The sequence below is a fragment of the Podarcis muralis genome, chromosome 14, assembly GCF_964188315.1.
Source record: "Podarcis muralis chromosome 14, rPodMur119.hap1.1, whole genome shotgun sequence".
NCBI lineage: Eukaryota > Metazoa > Chordata > Lepidosauria > Squamata > Lacertidae > Podarcis > Podarcis muralis.
Genome location: NC_135668.1, coordinates 30,576,441 through 30,587,565, shown reverse-complemented (window position 1 = coordinate 30,587,565; position 11,125 = coordinate 30,576,441).

Below are 11,125 nucleotides of genomic sequence, written 5' to 3'. Positions count from 1 at the left end.
GAACATTTTTATAGAAAAAAATTATCCCAGTTATTTGTAAATGCTCCAAGTGCAGCTGTTCTGTTTTGTTATGGACAATGGCAGGCACTGAGAGGGCTGCTGGGCACAAGCCAGGGTCTTCCCTCTACAGAGGCAAAGGCTGTTTGTTCATGAAAACAAAACCTGAAAAGCTGCACTGCCTAGAAAGCACTGCACAGTGCAGCACCCACTGCGTCGCTTCCCTTTTTTCCTCTCCCAGCTGCTCAGAGGAACAGATCTGAAGACCAGCAGTGCAAAACCTTGCCCTGCTTTAAATCACTTTTCACTGGGGAAGAGGGTGGGCTTGGTCTACACATGTGAACAGTGAGCACCAAACTAGATTGGTTCCCCCACACTCAGTGGCATGGCGTGGGTTGCTAGCACCCAGGACATTGCATGTGTGGTAGCCTCCTGGGGGACTGGGCAGCCAGGGTAGAGGCTGGCGCCAGAGCCCCTGCGGAGGGTGAATGTGGAAAGCAGCCACAGTGCTTCCAACATGAGCCAAGACGCACCTCTTGCCCAAAGGAGGAGGAGCAGGTGTGTGGAGGGCACCCTGCAAGGAGTGATTGAATTGCAGAGCCTCCACCAGGTGGCAGTAGCGAGGCATGTGGGTGAGGGGCATGCTGGTGGGCACCCATGTTGGGACTGCCTTCTCCCTTCCATGTCCCACCATTGCTTGCCAGCCATAAGCCCCCACCAATGTTGCTGTGTCTCAGCCTGATGAGGGAGCCTGTTGTGGGGGTGCTTGGTTGCACTCCTTCAGAATTTTGCACCCGGGGCAACTGCCCCCCTCACCACCAACATGCTATGCCACTGCTTGCACTCTTTGCAAGGAGAAAATGCAGCTGCACTGGAGCAATCTGGTTCCAGGCCACAACCCCACAGGGGCAGGGGGTTGACCCTTTCCTGGTGCTCTTCCCCTGTTCAAGCCCAGATCCTGCCACAAAGTGGGTATTTACTCTCTGGGCATAATGAAAAGGCCTATCCACCCTGTAGTAGCCAAATGAGCTACTAGGTGGGAGCAAAACATTGTGGCCAGAGGAAGGAGACTGGCCTGATCCCCAAGGAAAAAAGGAAGTGGTCTAAAGAAGAGGCTTCTCAAGGGATCAAAAGGGATCAAAAGCTCGGGAAGGCAGCCAGTAGGATTTCTTGAAGAAGACACCCTAAGATGTGACTAAAGGAGCAGGTGGTCATTCTGTAACTATGTGCCCATGATCCCTTTGAAGCACATGGCTTCCCAAAGCATCCTGGGAACTGTAGTTTGTTATGGGTATTGGGAATGCTAGCCCTGCAGAAGGCAAACTAGATAATTTGGGGGGAAGCCTTGTGCTTAAAATGGATGGTGTGTGCACAGCCTACATGTCAGAAGCTTTATGCATTGTGAAGCCAGCCAGACATGCTCTAAATAGCCCTGAAGTCTGCAATTCATTGTGGTTCTGTATCTTCCACATTAAAGCCAGAGAGGAAGTACGGCATCCTGTTTCTTGGGCTTTCAGGAAGCAGTTGGGGAGGGGGAAACTGGCTGTGAGAGGCAGTGATCTTCCCTCCCCACTGCAAGAACACCCTGTCTCCAACCCACACATTGCAAAGTGCCAGGAATAATGTCACCTTATCTCGGTTAAAGTTATTCCATCCAGTAATATCGGAGAAATTATGACAATATGTTGTTCTACACGCAAGTACACAACAGAGCTATTTGTACGACCCCAGCAGCTGCCACTCTCCACAGAGCAGATGGCGTGATAAAAACACAATGCAGGGAACAGGTTGATAAAGACATCTCGGTCATTGCAGACTCCTCGCTCAGCTCGCTCCAGAATGATGCTCAGTGGCAAGAACCATGGCGGCTCCAATGCACGGCTGCGTCTTCCTTAGCAGGAGCAAGCTGCTTATCAGTGGAAGATCATTCCAGTGCAACTATTAATTTTGCACATATTAGTAATCAATATCTTTCAGGGCCTCTCCAGGGAAACTTGAGAGAGCAGCAACCAAAGGCATGTGCAGCTTCCAGAGCAAGCAGCAAAATCTCCAAGCTCCTCTTCCAGTGGGGAAAAGGCCAGAGATGGGGAGAAGCTTGTTGTCACACGACCACCAGCCTTCTGCACCAGTGGAGAGGGAGAGAGAGAGACCAAGACCAAGACCACCAGTCACACATAAAAGGTAAAGGGGCCCCTGACTATTAGGTCCAGTCGTGGCCGACTCTGGGGTTGCGGCGCTCATCTCGCTTTATTGGCCGAGGGTGCCGGCGTACAGCTTCCGGGTCATGTGGCCAGCATGACTAAGCCACTTCTGGCGAACCAGAGCAGCGCACGGAAATGCCGTTTACCTTCTCGCCAGAGCGGTACCTATTTATTTACTTGCACGTGCTGTTGAACTGCTAGGTGGGCAGGAGCAGGGACCGAGCAACAGGAGCTCACCCCGTCGCGGGGATTCGAACCGCCAACCTTCTGATCGGCAAGTCCTAGGCTCTGTGGTTTAACCCATAGCGCCACCCGCGTCCCCATACATGTCCCTAATGCAGGTTGACTTTGGCAAGAACCTAAGAGCCCTGCTGGGTCAGGCCAAAGGGGGTCCTGAACATCCAGTGGCTAACCAGATGCCCCAATAGGAAACCCAGAAGCAGGACCTAAGCACGAGAGCACTCTCTCTTCTTCTGTGGTCTCAAGCAACTCATATTCAGAAGCATTACAGCCTCTGATGGTGGAGGCAGAGCATACTGTAGTTACCATGTTCCCTCCTTGATGCTTTGGTTGTCAAACTGGTTAAATGCAGGTTGGATTCCTCAAGTGCTTTCACAGCTGGCTGGAGAATGTAATTAAAAAAGTGACCATCCATGGCTCCTCTTTGAAGTGGAGGGGGGTTTCCTATGGGGTACCAAATTAGGACACGGTCAGGAGTTTTCAACATGATTTAGATGAAGGGCTGGAGGGAATCCTTGTCAGAGCTGTGAGTGATACAAAACTGGGAGAAATGGCTAACGGCTCAAAAGTCAAGATTAAAACTCAAAATGACCTTGACAGATTGGAAAACTGGGCGAAAACTAACAAAATGAAATTTAACAGGGACAAAGTTCTGTGGGGGGGGGGGTGTCAGATGCATAGGTAGAGCATGGAAAATCCCTGGCTTGACAGCAGTTCATATGGAAAGGATCTTGGAATCATAGATGATCACAAGCTGAAAACAAGTCTGCAGTTGATAGTTCAACAAAGGCTAATGAGATTAGAGGCTACACTAAATAGTTTTGAAGGCGCAAGAAGCCAGAGTTGCCCTTGATTCTGAACTGGGTCCAGTTCTGGGTGCTTCATTTTAAGAACAGAATTCTGGGGAGGGAACTGAAGAGGGTCAGGTAGAATTTGATTGACCAGTAGAATAAATTTATTGATGGAAAGAGCAGCCTGATAATGGAACCCATTGCCTGGTCAGGGAGTGGACTTTCCCAGCGGAAGGTCAACCACCATCTCTTTCTTGGCGTGCTCTCCCAACTCTATGCCTGCTTTGGCTCTCCCTGCTCCTAACACACTGCAGCTGCTGAAGTGTATTTTGAACTGTCAATAACCTAGTTGCGGCCAGTTCTATCTTTCTAAGATATCTTTAGCAAAAAGAAGTAACCTGCTGGCTTCTGTATTGGTGGAACTTGAAGGCAGGCATCTGAAGAGTGGATGAGCACAGCATACAGATGGCAGAGAAGAGGCTTCAGCAAAACAGAAGGATGGGACTGGTGCGGGGCTAGCAATCTGGGGTGCAAGGGATAGGAGTGTTGCAAGCCGAACACAGAAGTGGCCCTGTTTTTGCCTGTGAAATGTTGGTGGGATGGGAGAGGGCTCATAGAAATTCATCGCTGCTGATTGGTTTTGCTAGTCAACATTCCTGGTAATTTACAAGTCCCTTCCTGGGACTGCATCGATGGGGCATCTGTTGCATTTTTATTACCTCTGGCCTCGGCTTCCGCCTTCCTTCACAGATCAAATAACAGCTTCCTCTCCTTGCTAATTCACACAGCTGGTTATTACTCACCCAGCTCCCGCTATAATCGCCAGGGGAAGAATTATAAATAAATGTGTACAAGCAAACAGATGCTGTCATTTTAAAAATCGATCCATCTCGTAAAAATGCCCCACTTAGGACTGGAGTGGTGAATTGCTGAGCATGTGTCTATGCCATTTTCACAAAACCCAGAAGCCCTGGCTGGACTCTGGTGATTAATTCAAATTAGGGATGGAAAGGGTGGGGGAGGGGAAGAGAAACCTAGAAGGGCAGGATGGCTGCAGCGCTGGGCCCAGAGCAATGGCTCGGCCTTTCCCCGTGAAAGGCATTGCAGGCAGAGCAGAAGAAGCCGCCCAGCAGAATGTGGTCCTTTGCTCAGACACCAGACCCACACATTGTTTGGGGGGGGGAGGCCGGCAGGAAGGGGCTGCCCATCGCTAGAGTCAGCAGCCCCTTTGAAAGGAACCAGATCACAGTCCCACTACCTGGAACTAATGTCGGCTTTTCTTTGGCATTGAAAAGATCAGCAGTCAAGGTCAGCGGCTTAAGAACAAGAACAAAGGCTGCCAGCCCCTGCTGTTCATCCCAAGCCCTTCAAAGTGGAAAAATCCTGGCAAAGAAGCTGAAATCCATGGCTGAACACCTGACCCTCTGCACCCGCCTTACATAAGGTTAAGAGCCAGCAGCCACACACGGAACTCTTAAGAAAGCCAGTTTAAAAATAAGAATCTAGTTTTTAGCTGTTTTGGGTGTGGAATTCAAGGGATGTTCTCCCCACGTGAGCTCTGGGTGGGAGCAAATCACTTCCTGGGGGCTCAGTCCAAGAAGCTCATGGGACCTAAAGGACCTGCTGCTTCCACAAAAGCCTACCCAAAGAGTAAGGACCCTCCTCTTTATTTAATATAAATATATAGGCTGCTTTTCACTTATAGGAAAGTGGTTTCCAACACATTAAAATGATAACAATATCTATTTAAACCCATGAACAAAACAGAGAACCCAGAACAGCCCCACAGTAATAGAATCATATAATTGTAGAGTTGGAAGGGACCACAAGGGTCATCTAAGACATTGGTACTGTCAGGAAATGCCTGGGGAATAGAGAAGTCTTCACTTGCGTGTGGAAACACCCCACACCCTAAGCCCAACTAATTTTGGAAGAACATTGCATGTGGTAGGGGGACTTGCAATGGAAAAGGACTTACACCCTGAGTGTTGCACCTTTGAAAAGTGTGGTATGGGGTGGAGCTCATCTGACCACCAGTGATCTAGGCTGTTTGTTTAGGAACAAACAGTCTCTCCAATAACCTGGGCCCAATCTGTTAATAGCTTTGTACACCGTGCAAACCACATCACAGGCCCTTCAATGCCCATTGACTTCTATCAAGTTTAGGAACCTCCGTCCAATATATGCACACAGAACCTTTTCACTCACCACCCAGGCAAGGAAGCTGAAATTCAGCTCATCCTCCACTTTCCTCTTTTTGGCACTGAGAAAATGCTCCCTTAGGTGACCAGGCCTATTAAGTGTTTTCTTCTCTAAGCCCTCAGTGTTCAGCCCTGGTTGACTCAACATTGGCCCACAAGTGCCCAGTCTTGGCTCAGCCAAGGTTGGTTCAGTCATGGGCTGTGTACACACTAACCCATTTGTAGCACAAAACTGTTGTTTTGCTTAATCCAGAATTGTTCATGCCTATCCTCAACATACTGCTTTCAACCTAGATTGATTCTGGATCCTGGTGACCACAAGGGTGGGTGCAGTTACTTGATAAGAGACATGTTTAAATGATGATGATGATGATGATGATGTTTAAAACCCTTCCCTGGATAGGCTCTCCCCACCTTTTCCTCCCTGACATGCCCCAGGGGAAGGAAGAAGTGGCGGTTGTGATCTTGGCAGATGTCACTGGGCAGACACAGATCCACCCCCACCTCATCGCCAGGGCGGCCTAAATTGGTTTCCAAATGGACACACTGCAGGGGAATGCAGAATCCATCAGCAATGAACTTTTATGTTCAGAAGGAAACCAGTTTCTCAGGAAGTGCTTTTCAGGGGCAAAAAAAATGCAGTCAATCTGGATTGTGTGTGGATGATGTAGAAGAAACGGTTCTCGGATCCAAGGCCATGTGGAGGAAGCCAGAGCAACCCTTCCTGCCTCCCTTCCAGTTTGCGTTCTTAATGTCTGGTCTGTCAGGGTGAAGGCAGCTCCTCCTAGGGAGGGTGTCCTACCCTGCAGTTTGACATGGATCTGCCCGTCTGCTTGTTGTGTCTCCAGTGCTTTTTTTTCTTTTAAAAAAATGGGGTACTCTCATTTTGACTCAAGAAAATCGCCATTTTGTAGTTAAAATCGGGAAAAATGAATACAGTAAATGGACAAAAGTACAAAGATTCACAAAATGTTTAGGGTAAGGTTACCAGATTTATTTCAATGAATCCAGGGACACAATCATATCAATCAATTTTTTAAAAAACAGGAAAAAATATTTAATATTTATCTGTGGTCTCCTCTGTTGCGTGGCCTTCCTCTGGGTCCTGGCCTTTCTTGAAGCGCTAGCCGTGCTTCCCCCCTCCCTCCCTCCCTCCCTCCTTGCACTGCGACCCCCTACCAGCTTATTTGGGAGTAAGCATTAGCAGGACCCCCTCCTCCTGCTGCTGCCCTGCCCGTCTGTCTGGGCGTCTCCTGCGTAGGCATTGTCCAGCGGCTGCCCATCCGGGCCATGGCACACCCAGTCAGCGGGTCCGGGGCAGAGCCGGCGGCAAGCAAGTGGGAGGAGGCGCACCTGGGCCGGATCACCTCGTCTCCTGCTCGCCTCTCGTCCGCGATGGCCAACGACGAGCTGGCCAACAAGCTAAGCCGCCACTTGCAAGTCGAGGAGCACAATGGCGAAGCCGAGCAGCCGCCGCAGCTGCCCAAGCACCACCCGGAGCTGGAGCCCAAGCCGATGGCCTTGGGCAGCGGTGCCGACGGCGAACTGAGCTCCAAGTTGCAGCGGCGCACCAAGCTCAACGACCCTGCGCAGCTATCACCCGGTGGCGGCGCCCAGCACCATGTCTTCAGCCCCTACTCCAAGTCCCCATATGTGTCTTGTGAGCAACACATCATATGGGGACTTCCAGCAAGGCAAAATGGCAGGCAGCACGGTAGGAGGCAGCTCCTGGCTGGCGCCGGGCTGCTGAGACTGCCCCTGCTGCTGCCACATTTCCCGGGGACATTAGATGAAATCCGGGGACATTCTGGGGATGGAATTTGTCCAGGGACAAATTTACAAATCCGGGGACTGTCCCTGGGAAACGGGGGTATCTGGTAACCCTATTTTAGGGGTATGCGTACCCCTGTATCGCCCCCCCCCCCAGAAAAAGCACTGTGTGTCTCCAGGCACTGTGGGGAGAAGGAGGAACCATTGTGCCTCTTTCACCGGGGGCGGGGGGGGGGCTCGTCTGGTCTAGTAGTTAGTGCAAACTCCACCACTGGACAAATGACTCATTGTTCCTAAATTATAGTTTTGTGCTCAGAGTCCTTTTGCAAAGCCTGAAAACCCTTTTCATGTGTGCACAAACAGACTAATAGCCAATTCTGCAGCTTTCGGGAAAAGGGTAATCAGGCCGTACGGCCTGGAATGTATTCAAAACATATCCTGTTCAACACTCCCCCCTCCTTTTCTTTTTTTTAGAAAGAGCTTTAGAAAAAGAATATAAACCCACTTTGTCAGCGAATGACCTCAAGTTGTTTTTCCTGTTAAAAAAATTGCAGCTTTCAAAGATAATTTGTTAATGGCTCACATTTCTAACAGGTTCAGCAAAAAATTTACCACCAAATATTTCCACACATTTTTATGCAGGAAATGAAGAATGCATTTACTTTTGCATTATTACAGTTATCATATAACACAGGATATGAAAACTAAAACCTCAGACACGTTAAGGCTAATGTTTGTTTATTGAGCTAAGCCCAACATAACCATGTTCCCTGCAAGCACCTGTAAGAGGAAGAGAGGCGTTTATAAATATTTCAAGTAAACAAGCGAGCTCACACCTTAAGATGACGTGTTAATTAATTAATCTGGAAGTGCCACCCACACACCCAATTCTGTACATGAAATTGCAAAGCCGAATTTAAAGCCTAACCATTTGTAAAGATTAGGGAAGGCCTCCCAGCCTCCACCTCTCCACACCTGGCAAGGCTCAGGAAGACATTTGACTTTGGACTCCAGAACAAGGCAATGCATTAAAGAATTTGTCAACCATTATTCATAGAGTGAACAGGCAACAGGGGTCCACTATTAAATATTATAGGCACATTAATATACAGTATACTAAGCTTTTAAGCTTATGACTAGAGAAGTTCCCCTATTCTTTGCCCGTGTCTGATCCAACCCATTTCTTTGCCTTCCTACAGAATTACCTCCCTGTAGTAAGAATTTGTCCATGGAGTTTTCTTGGCAGGGATACGGGAGTGGTTTGCCGGTTCCTGCTCCAGGTGGATCACGTTTGGTCAAAATTATCCACTATGACATGTCCATCTTGGGTGGCCCTGCACGGCATAGCTCATAGCTTCTCATTTTCTCATAACACTATTTTCACATGCTAGCAAAGTTTTGCTTAAAATTCTACAAGGAAGGCTTAAGCAGTATGTGGACCGAGAACTCCCAGAAGTGCAAGCTGGATTTTGAAGAGGCAGAGGAACCAGAGACCAAATTGCAAGCATGCGCTGGATTATGGAGAAAGCTAGAGATTATGGATTATGGAGAAATCTAGAGAGTTCCAGAAAGACATCTACTTCTGCTTCATTGACTATGCAAAAGCCTTTGACTGTGTCGACCACACCAAACTATGGCAAGTTCTTAAAGAAATGGGAGTGCCTGATCACCTCATTTGTCTCCTGAGAAATCTCTATGTAGGACAAGAAGCTACAGTTAGAACTGGATATGGAACAACTGATTCAAAATTGGGAAAGGAGTACGACAAGGCTGTATATTGTCTCCTTGCTTATTTAACTTATATGCAGAATTCATCATGTGAAAGGCTGGGCTGGGCTGGATGAATCCCAAGCCGGAATTAAGATTGCCGGAAGAAATATCAACAACCTCAAATATGCAGATGACACAACCTTAATGCCAAAAAGTGAGGAGGAATTAAAGAACCTTTTAATGAGGGTGAAAGAGGAGAGTGCAAAATATGGTCTGAAGCTCAACATCAAAAAAACGAAGATCATGGCCACTGGGCCCATCACCTCCTGGCAAATAGAAGGGGAAGAAATGGAGGCAGTGAGAGATTTTACTTTCTTGGGCTCCATGATCACTGCAGATGGTGACAGCAGCCACGAAATTAAAAGATGCCTGCTTCTTGGGAGAAAAGCAATGACAAACCTAGACAGCATCCTAAAAAGGAGAGACATCACCTTGCCAGCAAAGGTCTGTATAGTTAAAGCTATGGTTTTCCCAGTAGTGATGTATGGAAGTGAGAGCTAGACCATCAAGAAGGCTGATCGCCGTAGAATTGATGCTTTTGAATTATGCTGCTGGAGGAGACTCCTGAGAGTCCCATGGACTGCAAGAAGACCAAACCTCTCCATTCTGAAGGAAATCAGCCCTGAGTGCTCACTGGAAGGACAGATCCTGAAGCTGAGGCTCCAATACTTTGGCCACATCATGAGAAGAGAAGACTCCCTGGAAAAGACCCTGATGTTGGGAAAGATGGAGGGCACAAGGAGAAGGGGATGACGGAGGACGAGATGGTTGGACAGTGTTCTCGAAGCTACCAGCATGAGTTTGACCAAACTGCAGGAGGCAATGGAAGACAGGAGTGTCTGGCGTGCTCTGGTCCATGGGGTCACAAAGAGTCGGACACAACTAAACGACTAAACAAGTAAGAATTTACTTTTACACCACCAGTTTGTTACCCAGCTTATATAGCATATCTAGCACTGCACACAAAGAGACACCAAACATCAAAACATTTTTCTACATACAGCAAGAAAGGTTACAGGTCATGGGATGTTAAAAACACATGGCTCCATACCGATATCAACTCCCCCACAATTCCCTTGGGGTGCCCCAAAGTTCCCAGGATATTTGGGTCTCAGCTTACAAGTTATCGGATAGTTGTCTAGGCAACCAGACCTTCAGTGAGAAGGTCATAAATTCCTCTCCCATCTCCTCTTTCTGGGCCCCAGATAGCTTCAAGGAGAAATGCAAGTTCTCACCCAGATGTGAAGCCAACACATACCTCTTCCACAAAACATCATTATCTGACCCTTCCAGGGACAGATAAGGCAGGAAGTGGCATGCAATGTTAACACAGCTTTACACAGCATAGGATGGCATGAGGCACACAAAGATCAAGCCTAATACAGTCTGTCTGAAAGGGTAAATGTGATTAATATTAGGGCAGTCAGAATAAAATCAGTATCTATATCTAATAGCTAATATTCAATCAGATATCACAATTTTTACATTAACTCTGTTCAAAGCCTGCTCTTGCCAGAAGAGGACAGGAATTTTGCTGCTGGTCTCCTGAATCTCCTCACCATCATCTTAATGTGCTGTCTGATGAAGCGAAGGAGCATGGACTGGTGGCTACAGTAGGTTAAGGGGAAACCCATCCCCACTGAGAAACCTGGAGCATGTCCATGCAACATCGTTTTTGGTCAGTCTCCCTCAGTCCTGACCCTGCATTTCATTGCTGCCCAGATTTTGGGGGCCCATCTAGCCCAGCCTCCTGTTCTCACAGTGGCCAACCAGATGCCCCTATGGGAAGCCCAAAAGAAGAACCTGAGCACCAAAGCAGCTCTCCTGGATCAAAATTCATTGAAGTGAGCAGCGTGGAGGCCAGTCAAAAGAGGCTGTTCTTGGAGATCTGAACAATGTTGAGGCAAGCTGCTAGTCCTGTTGAGGGTGCAGAATACGAATGCACGTATGGTAGAAACTGCACTGCCCAGGCCATGGGTAGGCAAACGAAGGACCAGGGGCCGGATCTGGTCCAGTCACCTTCTAAATCCGGCCCACGGACGGTCTGGGAATCAACGTGTTTTTACTTGAGTTGAATTTAAATGCATCTCTGGGTTTTTGTGGGGCATAGGAATTCGTTCATCCCCCCGCAAAAAATAGTCCAGCCTCCCAGAAG